Source organism: Mytilus trossulus, chromosome 9 (genome assembly GCF_036588685.1).
Source record: "Mytilus trossulus isolate FHL-02 chromosome 9, PNRI_Mtr1.1.1.hap1, whole genome shotgun sequence".
In the NCBI taxonomy this organism is placed as follows: Eukaryota; Metazoa; Mollusca; class Bivalvia; order Mytilida; family Mytilidae; genus Mytilus; species Mytilus trossulus.
This window is the reverse complement of record NC_086381.1, coordinates 62,342,790-62,369,271: the sequence shown is the minus strand read 5'-3', so window position 1 is coordinate 62,369,271 and position 26,482 is coordinate 62,342,790. Positions and strand designations below refer to the sequence as shown.

The window sequence follows — 26,482 nt, the reverse complement described above, 5'->3', positions numbered from 1 at the left end:
GGTGTTGCCATACACAAAATACTTTATTCATACATTGGATTTAGTATTTTTAACAGCCAGTAATTGCTTTCAATTTTAAACGCAGTTCGATTGGCAAGCAAAAAGCAAACACCTTTTTCAAAGTTATTTCTTTTTTTTTTCAATACTTTTCCCATTTATGCCAGAAATAAAAATGTCACTCGGCTAAAGTTTTACATACACTTTTTTTTAAAAGAATTACTGTTTTGTTCTCTGACATGGTATTCAAGGTAATATTGATAAATAAACAAAACTGACCTGCAAACATTACAATTTGCAGATTGTTTATCAAACCAATGCAATGGACACGGAACGTGTTACAATAGTAGAAGCGGATATAGCTGTATATGCAATACTGGTTATGAAGGAACTAACTGCGAAAGAGGTATGAAGACTATTTTGTCTTTTATATTTTGGTGACACTACAGATATATAATAGAAAATGAAGCTTTTCCTTTTTATTAAACTAGAAAAAAGACATAATTTTTCCCTAGACGACCAAGGTCAGGTAGCACATGTTTTATGTCATACATTTGTCATAAGGTACTACAATTTTATCCTTCACAAATTTTCATAACTTTCAAAAAAGTCTAAAATTAAGATTTTTACAATAAATCTTATATACCAGAACAAAAGGTATTTTGCACCGTCAATACTTTCCCTCGATTTTGGAATTTTCCCTTTTTGTAGATATTTGATATTGTGGTAGCCCAATAAAACATTAAGGCCTATAGAAATTTTGCACTTCATCGTACATTTTAATTATGGGTTTGAATAAACCATGTATCTCACGAATACATGTCATAATGAATCGGCAGAAGTTAGTTATAAATGAATAACACAGGCGTAATGAGATATGAAACAATTTAGTAAAAATTATTATCCTCTTTTTTGCTGAAAACAACCAGACTGAGAGCGACATTAAAAACCACTAAAATAGAGACTCCGTACTTTGAACAAGTTCATATAAAATAATGCGGGGTTAATTAAGGTTGTGAGTGATGAACCGCTCCTAACCTGTTTCTGTAGTGTAAGAACTTAACATAACAACAAACTTTACTTAACACTTGAAAAAGGCTTTTCATAATATAAGATCAATCATAACAAAAAGACAAAACCAAAAAAATCGAAAACAAAAACAAAATACTAAACAGAAAAACACGAATAACTGATACTTAACATGTTTACGTATTCTTAGTTGACGACAAATATTTCATAACCACTGTACAAAAAAGTATTTTTCTATTTAGATTTCGAAACCATGTCATGCTCATGTTACACATTCCGTTTTCCAGCAAATTTATCGAAATTTCTATGATATCAATTCAATTATTTAATCAATTTCGACTTTTCTTATTTTTGTATGGCAGTTGTTATATATGTTTATTGGTTATTTTATGAATTTATTGAAAAATAAACAAAAACTTGTATTTGTTATTCTATTTCAGTAACTGATCGTAAGTATTATACACACTAGAAGCAGCTTTTTTAACCAAACTGCTTGTCAAAAGTCTAATTTGTAAGAAACTGTTATCAATTTTAGCTTTGCATTCGCTGGAACTGTCATGCTAACTGGACTGGAAACTGATCAATCTATAGCATAATATTCACAGGTATTCCCAGGTATTCGATTATTGGTTTCTGTTTCTAAAATGTTACGTTGTTATACTTGCAAAAATAACATCACCAAATAGAGACAGCCAAAGTGATAACGAAACTCATGAATCGATGAAAACTGACAACGCAAAAATAAAAGACAAAAAATTGTATAGAAAACTTAAAATCTGCACAAACCCAACACTGGTAATTTAAATAAAATAAAATTATAGTTTATACATATTTTGATAAATTCCCATGATTAAACTTCCGCTGGTTTGTTTTCATTAATGTTAAGGTGAGCTTGTTAGCTTGTCAGCTTGTCAGTTCTGTTTTAATTAGAGATTAAGGGATAGGTATTATATCATAGATGGGAAACAGCTTGATGACAGCATAGGTGTTATCAGACATGTCAGAGAATCATCTGTATATAATTTTGATAGGATGGTCAGTTGTCGTTTGAGCATTGCATTGTTAGCAGTCATATTTTTACTTGTGGATAATTTATTCATACAATTTTACTTTTTGTTCTCTTCAAGTGTACAGTATATTAATTGTGAATCAAAACTGGACATTATATTTTAGTGGATTAATACGTTTTTTCATTGGACTTGTCATCTGAAAACATATTCATATAGGAGTGCGTTCGTACCAAATGTACCATGGATAATAATTTTTGTACTTGTTTTTAAGTTTCGTTAATAACGACTTCATTGATCAACCTATCCTAGTGATTGTTTTGAATTTTTTATTTGTTTTTGCCGTAATGGGTCCGGTCAGTCGCAGACCTTCGGGACAACCACAATACGACCCGGTATTGAAAGAAAATTGGACTCTATTAAGACTTCGCCAAGAAGTAACTAGATTAAAACTTAAAGTGCCAAAAAACGCCAAAGGTTGACCTTAGTGAAAATTCTTAATAGTGTTGAAGACTCTTCGCAAAGTGCCAATACAACAGAAACAGTGGATATATCAGACATAGCAGATGAAGCAAATACCATATATGGTGGTGCGCGATCCCATAATGCACCAGTTAGGATTCAAGAGGATCACGTGGCTCCAACTACCACTTCATCAAATGAAGGAAGAACTCTGATAAACTTCGTTTCGAGACTATCGTCGACCGTACAGTCTCTACAGCAAAATGTGTCAGCTTTAAACGGAGTGGTACAACCTAATACTCATCAGGAAGAAGTAGCTGTCCCTACTTTCACTTCAACCGGAAGTGGGCATAGTGAAGATATAAAGAACTCGGTAAATTCCCATAACTTGGAGTCGGCATATGCATCTTTAAATAGAACCACAATACCAGCAGCGGCAGCTGGAAATGCAAACCAGGAAGCGAGAAGTGTGAGAACGTCTAGGGGATATTCAGCGGAAACTCTGCCATTCGTGGAGACTATTTCTCCCCAGCTGAGAAAGAACATAATATCAGATGGAGAAATTTCGAAAGCTGGCACCAAAAGCAGATCAGATACCCACACCTTGCCTAGCTCCAGCTCCAGCTCATTTGATGATGGTATAATTAAACAAGTTGAAGAACTATGGAAGGCATCCTTACGTATAAGTACTAGAAAGACTTATAATTCTGGATTTCTATGTTTGAAAACATTTATGGCTATGACTAATCAGCATCATATAAATAGTGTGCCTATAAAAGATGAAGATTGCTTAATCTATTTTGTAACCTATTGCAAGAATTCTCTTAAGCTAGCCCATGCTACAATTAAATTGGATTTAGCAGGAATTAGGCATATTTATCTAAGAATAGGATATCCTGACCCTTTGTCAAATTGTGCACGCTTAGAGTGTATATTAAGAGGTATTAAAAAGTCTCAGAACAATGTTAAACAAAAGAGATTACCTATTACATCTCAAATTTTGAAACAATTGTGCTGTATGTTACAGCAAGGAGTTTTTTCTCCATCCGTCGACTTAATGTTACAGTGCTCTTTTAATCTAGCTTTTTGTTTGGATTTCTCCGATGTGGTGAATTTACGTATAGTAGTAAAATTGTCAGGCAGGACACACTTTTAATTCAAAACATTGATTTCGATTTAAACTTTCAAAATTTTACAGTACATCTGAATTCCTCCAAATGTGACCCATTTCGAGAAGAACACTACTATTTTCGAAAATGATATTTTCAGCCCAGTTGATTTGATGAGAAGATATATACAAGTAAGAAAAAATCATGGAGCTTGGCCAGATTCTTATTTATTTGTTAACGATGAGTATAATAACGCTCCTTTGTCTAGAAATACATTTATAGCTCGGCTTCGAGAGTCCCTGTTCAGATTAGGGTATAATGATAGTAAATTTTGTGGTCATTCTTTTCGAATTGGTGCTGCTACATCAGCTGCAGCGACAGGGGTTGAGGACCATATTATTCAGACTTTAGGAAGATGGTCATCCGATTGTTATATACGTTACATTAGAACTGACACAAAAACTGTTTGCAAAGCACAAAGCAGAATGTGTTGTTCCTAAATTTTTGATACATGTTCAGTACTATATCAAAGAGTTATAAAAACTACATTTTGTTAAATCTATATAGTATGGTTTTTTATTTTATGCGTTTTCATTTTCATATATAAATTCCATTCAAGTACTATTCTCTTTATGGTATATGGAAAATGTTGTATTATCATTATTATATATATATATATATTTTTTTTTATATGTATATGTATCATTTCTTGGAGGCTTTCACTCATGCTACTCGTTTCAATTTGGCCTACTTAATGTCAGGGAAATTATTTTCTCCCAATTTCATTAATACATTTTATTATTTATTTAGGCTTTGTTTTATTTAAGGGTGATAATTAAGTTATGTTTTTGTACCTGTTGGAATCTACCGCAGGAATTCTCATTTTTCAAATGTATACTTGTCTGGGCTCTACCAGTCAGGTTCTAATAGTACATGTTGGGATCTACCGCAGGAATTCTTAGTTTTCAAAATTCATACTTGTCTGGGCTCTACCACTCAGGTTCTAAAAGTACCTGTTGGGATCTACCGCAGGAATTCTCAGTTTTCAAAATTCATACTTGTGTGGGCTCTACCACTCAGGTTCTAAAAGTACCTGCTGGGATCTATCGCAGACATTCTCATTTTTCAAATTTATACCTGCTTGGGCTCTACCAGTCAGGTTTCTTAAATTAATTTTTCACCTGTCAGGGCTCTACTGCAGGTTCTTAAATTGTATAATTTAGACAATTTACTTTTTAATTAATTTAAAAATTGTTTTGAGTAGGTAGTGTTTTCATATGGTTATTTTTATTTTTATTGTAAGTTTTAACGAGTAGCCCCCTAGAAAGCCAAATGATACATTTATTATTATTTTCATATGTATTTAGTATAAAAGATGTATTGTGAATATGATTTTAGTATACTGTGTATACAATAGTGTTTTAGTATATTAGTTTGTTAATAAAATTAGAATAGTTATTATAAAGTTTTGCGTATGATATCAGTATCCAGTACGGCAAGATATATGTTCCATCCTAGTTGAACATTTCCTTTTCTACTCTAAGCATCTATAGAAATATAGATAAATGTGGTATGATGCATGAGACTAGTTATTGTCTATAAGGACACATCAACTGTTCTTGTTGTATGGTATATATGTATGAGACTTGTTAGGTATTAGGAGGAGATTTCTACTTGTTCTATGTGGTATGGTTCTTGAGACTTATTTATGTACTTTAAGACATTTACATTTGTATGTGGTATGGTATATAAGAATTGGTAGCATTTATTAGGAGACATCTATTGTTCCTTGTGATAGGGTATAGGAGACTTGTTAATGTGCTTTAGAAGACATCTACTGTTTTATTGGTATGGTATATTAGACTTTTCAGTGTTCAAGGAGACTTCTATTGTTCTGAAAGTTATAGGTATAAAATGTATGTTATGGACAATACACTTTTGAGTGTGGTACTCTTTTGAAGCAGAAAATCAACAAATCTTCCCAACCTGGATATTTTTTTATTTTTACTTTCTTATGATTTGATGACATCCTGTCCCTCAATGACACGCATTTCAGAAGGTGACTGCCTTCATCAGGAACAATCAGTTCCATGGATTTTAAGGACAAAGATGTGCATGATGTATAAATGCTCGAATGCTAAATGATCCTATTAACCACGATTGTTTAACGAATAGCGAAATGTACATAAGTTTGATTTTTCCAGAGGGAAATATTTGGAAATGTATTAACACAAAATTTAAGAAAAGACAGTCATTTATCATGTCCATATCGAATAATTTACTACTTACTGAAAGTATATGCTACCTTCTAGAAAAAGATGTTCTCTGAGAGCGTTATCGAGCTTATGCTAAAAATTTTAGTGATGAAAATTACTCAAATCAGTACTTTAACTTCCTATAGTTGTATCAATTTATTTTGCCAATCAGAGTTTGTTTTGCTGTTTCCAGTTTTACAGGTATTTTAAGTCAAATATTTATCATTTATGTTCTAATTTGTTTCACTTAAACGAACATAAAATATTTATCAAATGAATTACTGGAACTCTCACATGGACCATACACTATGTTTATGTCATAAACAAGAAGTAACGCTTATCGACCTTCATCATCCAAAAACATTAAAAGAAGTTTTTGAAAGACACTTAAGAGGATCAAACCAAAAATTATAAAAACATAATAAATACACCATTTACCATGCAAAACCTTTGACTGTTAGTCTCCAGGATTGGACCGATACATGATAATTTTACTTACTTAGCCATGTTATGTGAAGTCCAGTAAATAACTTTCGACGCACGAAATTATATAAAGTTTAATGTTAATATTTATTCGCTCATCTATCTTGCCATTTATATTTGTGTAGATTGCTTACCGGACCCTTGTCACGGACATGGAAGTTGTTTTAACAGTGTAACTGGTTACCTATGTAGTTGCAATGCTGGTTATACAGACAAAAGTTGTAATAATAGTAAGACAAGTATTACTCAGGGTAACATGAAAGCTTATTATTTAAATGAAGATTGACTATAATATAATGTTTTGTCAAATTTGTAATGTAAAACCTGAAAGGAAAATTTATCTAACCTCTTTAACATTTTGAGAATATGATTGTTTCAACCGCGGCCGTGTATATCTTATATTATATCTTACTCTTTTATGAAGATTTAAACTACTGGTAGGTATTAACGTTGTTAGTGTAGTTTCTCATTTTGTCAATTACTACGCACGGTTTAAATTCTTCTACTAGCGTTTATCGAAATGGTTATTAGATCAATATGGATTAAAATGTCCAAAGCTCTTTTATTCAAACAATACAAACATACTATACTTTTACAGATGCACATCGTAAGTTTGATTGAAGAAGTTTTCTAGATTGTAGCGAAATACGTAACGTATACTTTAATGATTAGATGCATAGTTACAGAGTGTTCATAATGGTGAAAATCAATGTATTCCTTAAATTATATATATTTTTTTCGTATTAAAAAAATCAAAGCAAATGATGAAAGTACAAATATATCAACCACAGTGAAATTAATTTCAAAAGTGATGATTAGTTCCTACTTCATGTTTGGGATACTGTGGATTCATTATTTTCGTGGGTACCAATTTTCGTGGAATAGGGAAAACTTGCATGTTCGTGGATATTTAATTTCATGGTTATGATGCAGTCCACATACAAGCCTATAGTAAATTTGTCATTCGTGGAACATTTAATTTCGTGTTACCTGTAACCACGAAATCCGCGAAAATTGGTATCCAACGAAAATTAATGAATCCACAGTAATTACATTTGTAAATTGAAGTCTTTATATCTACAAACACTGAACTTTAACTAAAAAAATCCAATATCATTTTATCAATTTGCATGACTTAACAGTTCAATCTTTAAGCAATGAACAAATGTATATAACTCCGCAACGCCGAAAACGGTATTTAAGTTAAATGTTTATCAAACTAACGGATAACCTTATATTTAGATTGTTCACCTGATCCCTGCAATGGTCATGGTACTTGTCACTATACACAGATAGGATTTACATGCACTTGCAACAACGGATACACAGGTCACACATGTGATTCAGGTAAGAACGAAAAGCAACCAAATAATAAAATAAAAACAACAGTAGTATACCGCTGTTAAAAAGTAATAAATCGCTTAAGAGAAAACAAATCCGTTATACAAACCAAAACCGAGTGAAATTTAACATCTAGATCAAAACAAAGCCAAAAACAACAGAAACACTGAAGTGCTAAAGAAAAGACAAAACTTCTAATTCTTATATATAGAAACGAACTATTAGATAACAACTGCGACATCCAATAAACCTATTTCGATTTCTTTTTCATCATTAATGCAAAGCAAGAGTGTTCGTGGTATTTTCAGATACGTAAACTATACACAACAATCACCTGTATTTGGTATATGAAATGATTACAATGTGTAAATGTTTGTATGGCAGGCTTAATCTGACCTTGGCATAATTTCCCTGGTTCATTGATCAATTCTTATTTTTCATGGTCATGTGAGGGTTGATTTTGCAGTTATGGTCTGTTTTCTCAATAGTGATACTGAATTTGAGCAATCATGATTAATTTGGTGTGTATAATATGATTGTAAATTGTGCAAGGTGTGTGCCCATTGACGTGACCTGGGCATGACCAAATTGCCATGGACCATTGGTCATGTTTCGATTATGTAATACACGTAGTACACTCTTTATATTACGGACTATCGACATAATATTTTTAATTTCGTTACCGATAGTTCAAGCAGGCGACACTTTTCAGCGTTTGTTCTAGTATTATCTTATTCTGTTATTGTTTTTTTTTCTTATTTCAGTTATTGATCGTAAGTATGCAAATCATCAATAAAAATACGACGATGTGTTTCTTATACTTAAGGGCATACGATTTAGTTTATATTCCGTATCTAAGTTTTGATGAACATTTGCATGTAGGCTATTTTCACCTGATTAAATCAAATATGACATAAAAATTATACCTTCATGTTCTACTTTTTGAGAAAAATTGAGGTCGAAATTTTAGATATGTGCTCAAAATTCGGACTTGTGGACCTATTTTTCCTTCCGAAAGAAATGCATAACTTTTTTTGATTTAAAAGATGAACACAGTCTGTTTTTTGGTTAAAATATTTGTAATTTCTCTTTTAAATTTGTATCCTTTTAATTTTTCAATTGTTCATGAATGTAGAAAAAACGTCATTTTTTGCTTTATATTTATCAAATTAAAAAAAATTGCACTATTTACGTTTTCATGAAAATTGTGAGGTAATCAAACCAAATTTCATTTTTAAGTTTAATCAATTTGAATGATAAAAATCAGTCGAAAACTGCATCTTTTCCCGAAAAGTCACAGTTTGACATCGCGATAATGACATTTTTCGTTAGCAACGTCATTACATCCCCTGTAACTGTATCGTATGCCCTTAATTAAAACGTTTTACCAGAGACACATAGACAGGGAAATAACATATAATAATCACTGCACGGACTTCGGTTATAAAATGTCCAGAAAAGAGAAATGTAAAACTATTCAAACTAGAAAAGAAACGGCATGACTTTTGTATTTAACCATGAATAAAATAAAAATATGCTATGAATCGAAAATTGACAATAATAGCAATACAAGCAACCGCAATAAACAAGCGCACACAGAAGAATATGTCGGGTTAAAACATGTTAGCAAACATGGTTTTTCAATCAAGGATTGATGTCCTGATTAACAATTTTACCATAGACAAACTTGTGGATTAAGGTCTGTTGTTAATTTCAAGCAACTAATCTGTATTTAAAATATAAAAAGGGATCGCAAGGAAAATAATCAAAATATTCAAGTGCTTTTGCGAACTTGTAAGCCTGAGGTTGGCAAATGTACATTCATAGCTCGAAAAGTTTCTGTCAGGATGTACATGATGTAGTTGCTATCTTAAATTTAACTTTGCATTATATAAAGAGCTCGTCGAAGTTGGTAACCAAAGAAAAACGTAATTGAATATGCTATACTATTACACTAAGAACAAGTGTATAAAAGTAAACATCTGTTCATTTCTATTTCATTTACTGACAAACATGATCTAAATGCTCACGTTTGATTTAGATTGTAGTTCTAATCCCTGTCATGGACATGGTGACTGTTATAATGGAGTGGGTGGACATCTTTGCCAATGTCACTCAGGGTTTTCTGGAACCAATTGTCAAACAGGTAACACTACACGTTTACTGTTATTTTTGTTATTAAGTTCACAATAGAGGATTTTTAGAGTTTAATAGGTAGCTAATAAGTTGGCATTGTTAAATATTGTTAATTTGTTTTTGCAAGAGGCTTTTACTTACACATGTTAAAGATACTTTGTTACCAATATCATTCAAAGTTATTACCAGATATAGTTATTGTTATATTTCCACATTGTTGGTTTTGTTTCTCTAATTATAATATGACGTGCTGCTTTTGCTTTGTGAATAAACCCTGCTTTAAATCCAAATTACTCATTACGAGTACTAATTTATTTAGTTTGACTGTAATGTGTTGCAATTCGAAATTGACATATGTGACGTAGATACGTCAATCGTTCATGCTGGCTATTCAAAACTCCTCCCTCTGAAAATCACATTGTCAGTCGTGTGTTTTTTTCAAACAAAACTGGGAAGTTCATGGAAGAGTCTACACAAACGCTTTGCACGTATACACATCGGACAAAGAAGTTACCTTAATTGTTCTTATCAGAATCGAAATAATTTGTGCAAGCTATACCTTATTGTAGTTTTAACATTGGTAGGCATTATATTCGTGTAATTTTGCCTTCACTATCTCTCGGGCAAAGACTACGAATGTAATGCATACCCATGTTAAAACGACAATAAAGTATAGCTTGCATTAATTATTTCTTAATTATTCTACACATATTACTATTTTCATTTCACTTGACTGTGCGAGGTTTAACCGATTCGATTATAGAACACCCTTCTATCTATAGAAAAAACTCATCATTGACGTGTCTAGTCATTCATTTGTAAATTCCATTGACGACACTGATATGTATTTAGATATCAATAGCAATCAGTCTAATCGCACACATCTTTAAATAGACTCTCCTTATGCAAAGTAAAACGTACGCTCCACCCTATCAGTTGAAATCACATTGGTAATACATACATCTGTGTAATTGCAATTTTTCAGTTCCACGCTACAGCTAACAATGCATTAAACATTCATATATCATATTTTCCATTTAACAGCTACAACAAAACAGCCGATCGTTGGATCAGGTCGTAAGTATACTCAAGTTTAATCCTTAATTGAAAACAGTTATTTGTTCTTAAAGATTGCTAATACCATATATCGGCTTATTGATATGTTTAAATTCCAATTATCAACATAGTAAATCACATGTTTTACATTTCATATATATTCGTTGGCATTCATTACACATGTAAAACATAATAAATAATCAAAGTAACACATGTAAAACCATTTCAATTTTTTTAAATACTAGTACAGATATTACCAGGTCTCCCTGTCTACAAATGTAAATGCGACCATTATTTATATTATATTTTCCATTACAGCAATTTTACCTTTAGGACCTCACTCAACACCCAAAGGTAAAATATATATCAATTTTTTTTCCACAAGAGACGAAATGAAACAGAAGTTAACAACTATTGGTCACCGTACGGACTTAAACAATGAGCCAAGCTCATACCGCATAGTCATCTATAAAAGGCCCCGAAATGATAATGTAAAACAAATCAAACGAGGAAACTAGCGGTCTAATTCATGTACAAAATATTGAACAAAAAACAAATACTTTTCACATCATGTTTGTATTGTTTTTTCTTTATCCTTCCTGATTTAAATCTGGATGTTGAAATCATCAGAGGCATAGTATCTCGTAGTTGTCTATCACTATGAAATAGAAAAAAAATCTTAATAAATATACAAATCTGCATATGAGTCATCTTATTTTTCGAATTTTTGTAAGAAAAACGAAAAAGATTAGCTAATTATTATTAGTGTCAAACGCACCTGCCATATACAGTATTCTAATTCTCATCCTCAGTGTTGACATTTTAGTGATACGGTAGTTCGACTTTAAGACGATTTGTTTATTAACGTATAGTGCAAGTTGTATGTGATAAGTCAGGTGTTCAATTATATAAAAAAAAATCACGATAAATCAATTTAAAAAAAAGGATAGAGTGCACCAGTATTTCACTGATTTACAATGTAGACAGAAAGCCGAAATGCTCATCTTCAAACGGCAAAATGTTAACGATTCAAAAAGTATCCAAAATTAATAGTTATCCCACGATGACGCGGTGTGTCAGTGTAAGATCAACCCGATGGCCGGACGCCAGAGGGTAAAATAACACTGACACACCAAGTCCGAGTGGGATAACTATTTTACATCCCAGCTGTTTTAGATTAGACGAAAAACCATTTACAAATCATAAAATCTACTTTAGAACGCCACACAACCATTATTATATACTTTTTACATTACTATATGATGTATACCCTTTTTGACCCCGAACACGATGATCATGAGTGTATATAATCATAAGGTCAACTCGCCCAACGGGGCAATCGTCCCAACCTATATCGCAACATTATGAAAAAAATCGCCCCACTCTTGTATACCGACTTGAAACAGTGTAAAATCAAAATGAACAATCACTGACAACTCACTTATTAACGAAAAGGGTTTAAACCCCACTGAATAAAGGTCTGTCAACTCGCCCCACTTATAAAAATATCTTGCTTTCTTTAAGTAAGTTAAATTACTGATAGTACGTATCCAGTAGTCCTGGTGTAGTGGTTGTGTTGTGGCTTGATATGCTAATGGTCTTGAGTTCGAATCCCAGCATATACCCTTGATTTTCTCTCCGTGAATGTTGATAGATAGTCTTTTTCATATAATTGTATATTTAATTATAAGTTTTATAGTGGATTTGACATTCCCGCCAAAATGTTACAGAACAAAGGAAAGCATTCATAACAAAGAAACTCAAACTGGGGTGGTCTGGTAGGGGTGATCCGGATCAGAACAAAGTAGCTGGGATGTAAACCCTGACAAAATCAATTGCACGACATAATCGCCCACAGAACCAACGAAAATCAGATTTAAAACTCTTGACATGGTACATATAAGTGCCCCTTGTTTGTGGAACAAATAGACATGTTACGAAAAGGTATATTCTCGGCGCTGAGGTTGACAAATTACACTTTAAATTTGGGGACGGTGTCAATACATTGTTTATTGATAAAAATTAGATCATGTGCGTCTTGATGAATTCAAATCACAGTTATATAAAACATCATTACGTAACAGCCTAATATTATGACAATTGCTTTGGTGATATTGTTGGCTATCATACGACATGAAAGGTGTCCGCGTGCAAGAGTGGATAGACTAGAAAAAGGGGGGCTGAGAATTATTCAAGTTCATTCTATTCTAGATTGATAATGTATACATAGTAAGCCAGTAAGATAATAGTTTTATTGTTGTATTACAGTTCCTGAAAAAAATCAATCCATCGCTGTACTATTCCCGCACAAAAGTCTTCATAGATATAGGAAGATGTGGTGTGAGTGCCAATGAGACAACTCTCCATCCAAATAACAATTTAAAAATTAAACCATTATAGGTTAAAGTACGGCCTTCAACACGGAGCCTTGGCTCACACCGAACAACAAGCTATAAAGGGCATCACAATTACTAGTGTAAAACCATTCAAACGGGAAAACCAACGGTCTAATCAGTTTGTTTGATTTATTATCTCGGGTGTTTTTATCAGCTTCCAATGACTCTGAAAGTTTTGAAGCGCCTTATATCGTGTTCGACATATACCCGCCACTCTGATATACGCAAATTATTTTTTTTTACATTTTCTTCTCTCATCTAGTGGTGTAGCTCTTAGTTGATGCCTTTTTCAAATCTAACCCTAGCTCCCTCCCTCTCCCTGAAAAAAAAATCTGGTACCTCCGTAGAGTAGTAATAGGTACACATCTATTAAAAAGCCATTATGGTTTTTTTTTAGAAAACCCCTAGCATCGTTAGCTTAAATAAAGGAAAGACTCATCGGTCATCGGTGTTAATTTTTTTTATTGTCATTTTCTTATGAAACGGTAGGCGAATTTCAAAAACACTTTCCAGGAATTTATAAAATTCAAAATATCTGCATAAGATGGTGTTAAGGTGTAAATGCAAAGTCAATATGTAATGCTTTTGAAACTCTGCAGGAAATTCAATGTTCAACTGATGAGTAGTGAGTCATATTTTACACAAACCTCTTATCGTTCTGAACAGGCATTAGATATTTGCCACTGGACTTTATGCAGCCAATAGTCAATCAGTCACAAACACCTTATAAAGAAAATACAAATTGAGCTGAAACTGTTTAAATTAGGACAAAGTTGGAAAGAAATAAAGGAAGAAAAACATTCCCTCGAAGCTATGTGACCAAGAGTAAAAATTTACTAAACTAGAATGCAACATGTTTCAAGTTAAAATTGAGAAAAAACATGCTTATGTGTTTTAAAACAGACTCCGTTTAAGATAAAAATTTAAGTGGTAAATAACTAGATCAAAATACATACACTTCTTTGTGTGCTTTTCATAACTATATGAAATGACCGGTACATATATATTTACGAGCAGGTATAAAGCAGATTTTGATACTTAAGATTATGTGTAAGGTCTATCATATTTGCTAGGGCTCGCCGAAATATTTACACAGGTAATCTCTTTTGTGTTTTGACACTGTCCCCACATTTAAAGTGTAATTTGTCAACCTCAGCGTAGTGAATATACCTTTTCGTAACATGTCTATTAATTGATCTAAAATTGAACTGTAAAAGTGTCAAGTGTCGATCGATTTGTTCATTTACAAATATGTACATGGAAATCTTTTACAGATTTTAATCATTTGTAAAAAAATAAATCTATATTTGCAGACCATATATGTGATAAGATGGGACTACTTATCGATTTAGCTACAGGGAAAAGTGTAACCATGCAAAACGCCAACGCATGTGGTGGTAAATCATCTGATGCAGTAATCCTAAAACACTGTCAATCTCCAATATTTTCAAAATGGAAGAAGGGAATACAGGTATTTATTTTGAACTCCTCAACGTAGACCCGAATCGTCATTTCGTGATATAAAGTTAATATTTTGCAACTCTTTCCTCTTAAAATTTTAACGACAGTAATCATGAACGTATTCGATTAAACATAACACATTACCACCGTGGAATTTTAAATGGGAGGAACAATTTGTAGGGCTTTATTTTTGATATTTTGATATGTTCTACATAATTAAATACGACAAACTTAGAACTCTTGTCTTGATTTAGCAATGGTACTTTATAACCTGACGAAAGTTTAATCAACATGGCGATGTCACAAACAAATCAAACGGGTAATCTTAACACTCTTTCAAATTAATAAGTATTGTAAAAAAAATTTAAGTAAGAAATACCCTATAACTTTAATTTTCGTTATATTAATGATGTTCTCTCACTAAATAATACAAAAATCGGTGACTATGTTGAAGACATCTATTCCATCAAACTAGCGTTAAAAAATACACCAGATATAGTTAAGTCTGCCTCATATCTTGACCTACATATAGAAATGGACAATGCGAATCGGTAAGTTTTATTACTTTCCGACTAAATAGAGGACAATTGTGAACTTTCTTTTTATCAAATCATATTGTATGCACCTAAAAATCTATATTTTAACTAAAAGGTGAACAGTCATTGTAGTCAATTGAAAAATTATATACCCATTGCTGAATGGACAGGTCATGGATTCAGTGATACCATTGGTATTTTAGTATCCTGCCAAAATGGTGTTATTGAGGTATGCGTTTTACTACATACAATATATGATGTAATACTTTATTTCTCATACTTTCATCTCGTAAAAAATGAATATGTTTAACAATTTCGTGTATTATTCATCGTGTAAAATATGGTGATGCAGTATTATCGCATGTTAGACAGCTTCATTCTGGACCAGGAAGTATTTATACAAAGTCTATTTGCTTGCGCCTGATCTTTTGGTTTTATTGATAAAGGAGTATGTTCAGTAAGACCCCTTTTTGGCCATAACATATAGCAGTTTTACAAAATTGTGAAAATGTAATCTTTAAGCTATGTTTTGGAAAGTAAAATGCTTCTGCTACATACATACGGGCTGTTAATTACAATACAATGCACACATATCGCGTAGTAGCATCATTAAGTCATGCTATACTACTAAAAACTTAAAAGTTTTAGCATTTTGGTTAATTTTTAGACGGTTTCAGTCTAAAATGAAAGTGGTCGCATTCCTGTTCATTCATAATATTGAACAAAACATACATAAAAGGTTGAGGATAAACACCGATGCGGCCACTTTCATTTTTGACAAAAAACCATCTGAAGAGTGACGTTTTTTTTGGCATATTTGATAGATTTTTCATATTTAAGCTTGAATCTGGGCATTTTTAATGACAAACTCAATTGAATTCTTTCTCATTTACTAATCGAATCCATTGAAAAAGACACTTAAGTGTATAAAAAGTTTCCAAAAACTTTCGTTAGATTGACCTGAAATTTGAGGTCAAAATCGGCCCTAACCGGACCTAATCCTTTGTTTGTTTTAACATAATTCATTCAAATGAAAAGAAAACGAATGGTTTACTGTTTAATTTGCTGTTCGCGTCCTTTCTTGGATGAAAAATTAAAATTAGAAATATACCAAACTCTAAGGTAATTTTAAACGGAAACACTCTAAACAAAAAGCAAAAACAAAAGCTCAAACACATCAAACGACATGTCAACAACTGTGATATTCCTGACTTTGCACAGGCATTTTTGTATGTAGGAATGGTGGATTAAACCTGGTTTTATAGTTAGCTTCACCATTCACTTGTGCGACAGTAGGATACAAATCCATTATATTGACAATGATAAAATTGAGAAAGGAAATGGGGAATGTGTCAAAGCAACCCGACGATAGAGCAGACAACAGCCGAATGTCAAATGTACATTTGACCAAAAATAAAGCAATTACATTTAAATAACATGCATATGCGTTTGCTATATTTGTTTCTTTTTTTGGTTATATATGCATTCATTATCTTTTTATTTTTTTGGTGCATAATATGCATTTAATATCTTTTGTTAACATATGCATGTTATATTTGCTATTGTAGATGATGTATCAGTCCTGCTCTCGTAACTTGATGGTTCAAAATGTAACAGCACCAGCTTCTGATCTTATGTACACTGTTGATTGGATGTAAATAAATGTGATAAAAACTAAAATTATGGCTTTGAAGTTCCGAAGATTAAAGGCTATATAAAGTACTGAACTACGAATTAAAGTTCACCTTTTTTTTATCATTTTTATACGCCCCTCAAAATTTTGACGGGCCGTATTATAGTATACACATGTCCGGTGTCCGTCCGTCCGTCCGTCTGTCTGTCCGTCTGTCCGGCGTAAACATGTCGCACCGTAACTTGAGAACAACTTATCCAAATTTCATGAAACTTAATATAGTAGTTTCTTATGATGGTCAAATGATCGGTATACTTTTTGGTGAAAATTAGATTTAAACTTTTTGATTTACGGCACTATGTAACTAAAGCAGGGGTGTGTTTTTTCACATCTCGCACTGTATCTCAAAAATGATTTTGATAATGGCTTAAAACTTTAAACACTTCTAAGTTATATTAATCTTAATATCTGTATACCTTTTGGTGATGATTAAAAATTTAGTTTTTGAGTTATTGAGTATTTAGTAAAAAAGGGGGAGGGTTTTTTACATGTCGCGCCATATCTCAAAATCAATTTATGATTATTGCTACAAACTTTACACATGTCTTTGTTATATTAATCTTAAGATCTGTATACTTTTTGATGATGATTCAAAATTTCATTTTTTAGTGATTGAGTATTTTGTAAAAAAGGGGGAGTTTTTTTTTTACATGTGCTGTATCTCTACAACTGTTTATGATTATTGCTTGAAACTTTACACACTTCTTTGTTGTATTGATCTAAAGATCTGTATACTCTTTGGTGATGATTCAAAATTTAATTTTGAGGTTTTTTTTACATGTCCCACCGTATCTCAAAAATAATTTATGATTATTGCTTAAAACTTTACACACTTCTTTGTTATATTAATCTTAAGATCTGCATACTTTTTGGTTTTATTTCAAAATTTTATTTTAGTGATATTTAGTTTTTTGTTAAAAAAAACCCAGGGTGGGGGTTTCCCGCCGTGTCTCAAAAATTATATATGGTTATTGCTTAAAACTTTCTCAGACACTGTTTATGATTATTGCATATAACTTCCACATAAGACGTCGGGCGTATCATGCGCTCATGGCGCAGCTGTTTATTTAAAATGTTAAACGTATTATTATCAAAATCTACCTCTTCTCGAGGATGTTTCAGCTATTCTGTGTTGACATGAGTTTTCAATATTATCACCATAATTCTAAATTATCTGCTTTAAAACGGTTTTCATTGCTCATATATGTTTTGGCTCTGAAAAGGACTGTATTACACATTCGAAGTTATGATATATCATATTCTAATATGACGTGCTTCTTTCGCTTTGTAAACAACACTGTGTGAAAATTCTCGATATATCTATACTTAGCGCAGACTCAGAGATATACATAATAATTGATGTTACAATATACCTCCCACGTAAATCCACATGTATTTGAACCTACATTGCAAACGCTTTGCCAAATTTATTGTATTACTAATTTTAATTAAACAAAAAACATTACAGAACTTTTATTCTTATTCAGATGCATAATAAAAAGAATTAATGTATTGCAACTAGTTTTGTTTATTTCCTAAATATAATAACACTGTATATTTTTTGCAATGTCAATTTCATCATGGAACACTTTCTGGTCCCACTTTCTCTACAATGAGGGGTTCATTAAGGGATGCAAATAAGCTTGATATTTATGTTACGATTTAAAAAAATATCAATATACTAATTTAGGTTGCAGTATAAAAACAATATTTAGTCAATATCACAAAAATAAAAACTTTTTTGTAACCAACGAAGTTCGTATAATATTGTATTAAAATGGAATTCTGAGGTTTTCTATTCTATTGCCTTTGATTCAGCGAGTCAACATGGCAGCTCCTTCTTTACGAAATGTTAATTTTGGATTTGACGGTAGCCTGCGAGAAAACATGTGAATTAAAAATCGGAAATATTGGGTTTGAGAATTAAACATATTTTTTCTAGCGGTTATTAACGAAATAACTAATGCAAGTTAACGATGTATGAGAATATTTGAGCTTTATCTAACAAGGAGTAAAAAAAAACAGCTCCACACACGGTATACCAACCCTCGCTTCAGTATTTAAATTAACTTATTTGTCCTATTAGAATCGAAATAATTCATGGAAGCCATAGATTTGTTGTAAATTTACACATGGCCTGGGCCGTGATATTCGTTAATTTTATCTCTCGCTAACGCTCAGGATAAAATTCGAATATCACGGCCCAGGCCATGTGTAAATTTCCAACAAATCTATGGCTTCCATGAATTATTTCTTAAATAAACTGCTTAAATTAAAAAAAAATGTCAATAGATATTCAGTCGAAATGTTTTTCTTGAATCAAATGATCATTGTTAAAATATTTTGAATAACAAATAAATCATTATGTGTTTTATTTTTTATGTACGTTACAATTTTGGTCTTCTTATTTTAAACACTAACTTTGATGTCAATATTTCATCTTTTAATCATGCTTATGTAATTAAGAAACCAAAGAATACCACAACGGTTACCATAACTAATTTATGAGATTTATTTGAAAAATGTTTACAAAATAATCCCTTTGAAAGAGAGATCAAAAGATGTCGTTGCATTTTGCAAATAAGTTGTTTTTAAGAAAATTTATCGTTAAATGCAGTTAAAATGATAGTTATGACAATATTATGTGTTTGTGTCGTTGTGTTCCTGTATATTTCAACTGAAATTCTTTTTGTGATAATAAAATTTAAATTCTAATTTAAACATAATAGTACATCGATTGCTTATCAAATAATCACTTATTACTATAATCAAATTTCTATGGCAGATAAATAGTTGTTTTCTCAACCAACCCCCAATAAAAAACATCCCATACCAAAATTAAAGGATGAATGGTTCTTACATTTTACCTTGAACACTCGTAACTTTTTGATATATTCAATCATTAAACATTTTAGAAAAACGGGTGCAAATATTAAAACTCTAGGCATTGTTGTTGTGAAAACATTGTTATTGTCCAAAAACATTGACAATAGAATTAGTCACAAGTTTTGCAACTTAGAACGTCTACTCCATAACATACAAATAATAAATAGCCGAACAAAAATGAAATACATAATAATAACATCATAAATAATATTAATATGAAGACATGAAATTCACGAGAATTTAAACGACATGGCTCATCTTTTTCTAAAAGTCGAGTTGACCGTAAATTTTTATGAAAGACATACCTACCTGATAGGTTGTTTTAATCTTGGAATACATATTCACTCAAAAGGTGAGTTTTAACTGTATTTAAACAAATAAGTTAAATTGTTGTTGTCAACTGATAAATTATATAATAAAATCAAAATGATGATCCATGTCTTAGGAAAAAATGAACAATTTCATTCGAAGTCAACAAAGAGTAATAACATTGTTATTGGTGTATATTTAACCATAATGTCTATAAACTATGAAAAGCGATTGGTCTCTTTAATATAAGACATATAATTCTGCACTTTTATAAAAAAAATAATAGCGTGTTTATGTTAATATTAAACAAAGCATTGCCGTACATTAAATTTTCAAAGTCGGTAGGTATATTTTCTTTTCTAAGTTCAAAAAATAAGGTATTCCTTTGCACTGTATAATTTTTACACGAGAGGAAATAATGTTTGGCATTTTCATATAAATAACCAGATTGACACATTGCGTTAGTTTTAATATTTGCGTGATACTGATCCATGTTCAGGGCACTGCATTTGTTTCTTAATCTTGCGTGTAAAACATTTAAATATCTCTCGCCAATATTGAAATATGTAGGGGATAATTTGTTTTGATAATATTCCTGTTTAATTTCTAATTTAAACATATTTAAAGAAAGTTAATTTCTTACACTTAAATCAAGCGAATTCCACAGCTTGATACTAGATGGAATAAATGATTCCTGATAAAGAGACAGTCTTCCAGAGGTTAAGTATATATTTTGACTGCTTCGTAGATTGTAATTGTTTGTTTCTGCAACTGTAGGGGGTATTAAATCTACTAAGTATTCTGTGGCGTCCTTTTCATAATTTGGTAAAATAAAGCTAATTTCTTAAATTCCCGTCTAATCTTTAATTTTTCCCATCCTGTCTCTAAAAAAAATGATTGAGTGCTAGCATAGCGTGTTAGACCAGTGACAATGCGTGCTGCTTCCAGTTGTATTTTTTCTTATCTTTCAGAATTCAACTGTCCGCAATTATCCCAAACTTCAGAAGAATATTCTAGAACAGGCCTTATAAAAGTTAAATATATTTTTTCTAAATATTCCCTTTTTAGTCGGAATTTCAAACGTCTTAGAACATTTAATTGTTTTGATACCTTTTCTATTAAAGAATCGACATTCTTGGTCCACTTACAATCACTGCTAAAAAATATGCCTAAATGTTTATGACTAGTAACTGTATCTACATGAACTCCGCCATAATTATAAATCAAGTTATTTTTTGAATTTTTGTTACTAAATAACATGATATTAGTTTTATTTGGATTGAATTTAACTAGCAAATCATTTGCCCAGGAATTAATATTTTGTAGATCGATATTTATCATAGATTGGAGAGTAGTTTCATCTGGAGCAGTATGTCCAAAAGATGTATCGTCTGTAATCATTCTACTCAATCCAATCATATCATCTGCAATGTCATTAATAAATAAAAGAAATAAAAGAGGACCCAGTACCGAACCCTGTGGAACACCAGCTTTAAGATTACCTAATTCTGAAGTCGCATCTTTTAATACTACCTTCTGAGTTATATTTGTTAAGTAACTTTCAATCCATAATAACAGATTGCCTTTTATACCATATCTTTCTAACTTAAGAAGTAGACCCCTTTATCCATACTCGATCGAATGCCTTACTTACATCGGCAAAAGTTAAACTTGTATAGAATTTATTGTCTAAAGCATATACGATAGAATGAAACATATCAATTAGTTGATGAAAAGTAGAGCAGCCGGGTAGGAAATCAGACTGAAATTTATACAAAAGTTTAATAGAAACTAAATGATTGAATATATAGGTTTATATAATTTTTTTTACATTTTACCTTGAACACTCGTAACTTTTTGATATATTCAATCATTTAATATTTTAGAAAAAACGGGTGCAAATATTAAAACTCTAGGCATTGTTGTTGTGAAAATTTGGTATGTGGACGCATAACAAGGACACACATGCATGTGCACATAAACGGTTTATGACAGTTATATTATATACCTGATGCAAGCAAAAGTTACGTTTGGTTCAAAAGGTTAAAAAACAAGCTTCATAATCAGGATAATCTGTCTTTTACAGAGGGTTTCAAAGTTTTTATGCGCAGTTTGTTTTTTGTATACGCACAGTTTTGATTAAGTAGAAAAACCAACATGGTTAGAACCTATACATAATTACACTATGACAAACACATTTCCATCTTGATATTCGTATCATGCATATGGTGTTTTCATATTTCAGTTGATATGTTGTTCATTTTATGCTCGTGCATGTTAACACTATACAGATTCAATATACATAAGTGTTTTCTATACGAATAAACTGTTCAAAGTAAGTTACGAAGAGGAAATATTGAAAATTACATGTTGTCGCTTTGACACATTCCCAATGTTTATTCTCAAATTTACTCCTTAAATATTATAGACACCATCTCGAATAGGTTGATCCATACGATGTTTCTGTGTTTGAACTAACTAAGGACATTTTACCACGTATTGATTGTGGTTTACCATTTACGTCGTCTGTTTTGTTAAGTACCAAACGTGACCTATTCCAAAACTCCAAAACATTACCGTTATGAAGAGTGTTTATTTCTATTAGACGTAACTTGGTAGTTGTTTATCCAACATTCATGTATTTAGTTAGGATGTTTAATTGGTAATTTCTGATCGGATATTGTGTACGTCGGATCGTTCGTAGTTCTATTTTTTTATTGATTTTCTATTCGTACGTAAAAATAAAGTTAGTAAATCTAACAGTTCATTCAGATGGTCTAAGGTTAAAGCAACTATTTAATGTGCATGACTATTTTTTTTACCGTTAGATCTAGAATAAATACCGATATAGTTAGATAATACAATTAATTACACAATTACTTACACAATATATATTAATTATATATACAGAAACATAATTAAAAACATAATCTCGATTTATATAAATTTTTAATTTACCTTTGAGGTGACTTTTTTGTGGCGTTGTTGTTACATTCGAGACGCACATATTCTATTATGATTTTGTTCTGTAAACTTTCCTAAATTACTTTAGGTATTCGTTGTTATTCTGTGACTAACATGTATTAATGTACTTTTATATTATTTGTTTATGTACATATCGGACCTTAGTGTTCTTGCATTTATTTGTACTGTTTTCCTGTCGTATAATGCTGTAAATTTCTCGTTTTCTTAGCATTGCCATAAAACGCGAGGTTTGGCTAGCAACAAAACCTGGTTCAATTCACCTTTTTTTCAAATTTCCTGTCGAAGTCAGAAACATGGTGGTTGACAATGTGCCGTTATCTAAAATTATCTAATATGTATTTTGTCCAGTTACATTTTTGTAAAGTTAAATGCAAACTCTTTATACTATGGATTGTTGTAATATTAGATAGAACAACAGAACTATGAAAACATCTCTGATTATGGTACATGTAGTATGTGTTTCTGCGGACAACCAGTATTTGGATTAAACAAAGTTTACAATATCATGATTCATGTAGTATTCTTGAAATAATACTGGATATGCATTTAATACGAAGAGGGATGACCGAGCAACAACTAATCAATCAGTCTAGTCATCGTTATACAAATCTACGTTTAGTCTTTGTGATAAATTGTTGTTAAGAATTTTCATTTAATCAAAGGAAATTGTGTTTCACATTGTATTATTTCGAATGTTCTAACAGAAAAAAAACATATCATGTGATTTGTTAATTCTTACTAGTATAAGTGGACCTAATTAATATAAAAAGTCCATTTAACTTTTTTCTAGTCTATCAAGGAAACAAATATAATGATTATAGTGTATTGCTGTGGTGTTTTGTAAATATGTAAAACTATCTTATCATATTGATGATTAGAGAGGTATAATAGATATACATTAAAATACAAAAAGTGTATTTGATATACTGAAACAAATGTAGAACATTATCATGATGATAATCAATGCGGATCTGAAAGGACATCATGATTCAATGTATCTTTGTCAGATTGATAGTATCATGTATATATTTCAACCTTCCGATTATATTTTCTGCATCAGTTCTATTTTCGTCTAGCAGTTTCCTTAGCTGTAGAATCTCGAATTTAACCTCCCTAGGAAATGAATCCGGCTCTAGTAAATGCCTGAAAAGTATGTCATTGGCATAAAAGATGTTCCGCTTAGCATTATAACCAATGCATATACCAATGTTACAGTCATCAACAGAATGACATTCACTTATTTGAAAATTCCTTTCATCAACTTTTTGACAAGTTAAATTGAATTCACATTTCTGAAATTTTTCTGTTGCAATGTTACTGCATCCCTTCTCAATATTATTAAAATAATCGAAATCAATCATTTTTAATTTATTGTTAATCATCAAAACATGTTCAAGTTTCAAATCTCCCCATCGCAGCGGTCCCAAAGGAGAATGTTTCAAATATAAGAGAAAATCAGCTATATCCATGGCATGTCTCAAACGAGATTTCATATCCGATTTAAGCATTTCCATTGTGACTTTTTCCCCATATTCATAAACAGCTGTGAGATCACCATGATTCCACCACTCGTGCTCTCGATGTAAATGTCGTAAGCAGTACCCGAGTAAACGTATCAAATTGGAATGTTCTATTTGGTCACGAATCAAGATATCTTTCATGAAATACATATGTGCTGTGTCATACCCTATTGCTTTCTGAATATTAGTAAGCCTCTTAACTACAACTTTTGAACCATTGAAAATGCCAATATTCGACGTTTTAGACCTTCCAGATCCAGTATTTGTTTCAATAATTTGGATCTGATCAATATTGGCACAGCTTATTGGATATTTACGAACAGTTTGCGTCGTAGGCGGAGTTTTTCCACTTTCGAAGAAGAGTATGTTCCGTTTGTGTCCTTTGTGGCTGTGTAACTCTAAGTGATATGGTTTCTCCATTACAAATATCACTATTTGTATGACTAAAAGCAGGAACAACAACTTTTCTAACATTCCAGCATGTATTTACTAAAATTCTGTATTCATCAAGTTGTTATTAGTAAATCTTTAAACAGCAACTATAAAAAAATAAACACAAGAATGTCGTCATGCATGATCGTGACAATTGCTTGCAAACAAAATAACTCTGTTTGGGGTTTAAATAGTTCCTCAAACAATATTTTATTTTGATTAAAAATGTATTACAAAAGTATTCAGGTTATAAAAAAATATACAAATCAAATTGCATGTCATTATTAAATGGCTCAAAAATGTACATTTGGACTTGGATGGAGAGTTGTCGTATAGGCACTCATACCACATATTCTGATATCTATTACATGTTATGTTGAACTGAAACGGTCATTCTGATCTGAACAGCTCATAAAACACTGAACAATGACTTACACAATTTAAGGGTGAAATCCTATTCGTCATGTGAAACACTAATTTATTACGTACATAATACATTTTCTACACGACCGAAACAAATAATGTATTTATCCATATAAACCTCACTCTATTTTTTTAATATAATATTAAAATGTCATCTGCATACTTTCAATTAAAATTAACGATACTGTTAACGCTGCAAGTATTTGAAATGTCTTCATAAAAAAAAGGCATCAACACTGCACTTGTATAATTTACCGTCCAAATATACCCGAAGTATAAGCATCAATAAATTGAAAACATCCCAAAATGACCGAGGGAGTTGTATGAACTACAAATGGATCGTACCCAGTTGCATCACCAGCATTAGCGCTCACTGTCATATACCTAATTACCACAAAACTAATCCATATTGAGTAAACCTGTGACAATCCAGAAATAAGACACTATCGATAACAATACAAATAAGGCGATCACAATGGAAATATAACATGCCTAATACTCAAGAACACAAAAATAGTTACCAAGCTATTCTGAGAGGCATCCACTGCGGTATACTAAGCTTCGCTTCCATTCAATCATGATCGGTTTAATCTCTTCGTTAACTGTATATACTGTTTAATGCTGTCAAAGAAGAGGGACGAAAGATACCAGAGGGACAGTCAAACTCATCGATCGAAATTATAAACTGACAACGCCATGGCGAAACATGAAAAAGACAAACAGGCAAATTAATACTGCATAAGACACAGCTAAGAAAACTAAAGACAAGAACCCCACCCAAACCGGGGGTGATCTCAAGTACTCCGGAAAGGTAACCATAACCTGTTGCACATGTTGTAACTTATCTGAAAAGAAACGTTTTCTTGAGAGAAAAAAATGTCAAACTTGGCTAGTTGAGGTTTTCCTCCTCATCATTAGGCATTAAATTTCATCAATACCACAGTCAGTCAAAGTTTTAGCCCTTAT

At 31.6% G+C, this 26,482-nt stretch overlaps 1 long non-coding RNA gene across 1 annotated transcript in view; it reads left to right on the top strand.

The window, feature by feature from the left end:
* Positions 1 to 10,858: 10,858 nt before the first annotated feature.
* The window catches only part of LOC134684103 (uncharacterized), a 49,428-nt gene continuing 33,804 nt past the window's right edge, over positions 10,859 to 26,482 (top strand). The window contains exon 1 of the long non-coding RNA XR_010101172.1: positions 10,859 to 10,896. This is a non-coding gene — a long non-coding RNA (uncharacterized LOC134684103). The remainder of the gene's footprint in view (positions 10,897 to 26,482) is intronic.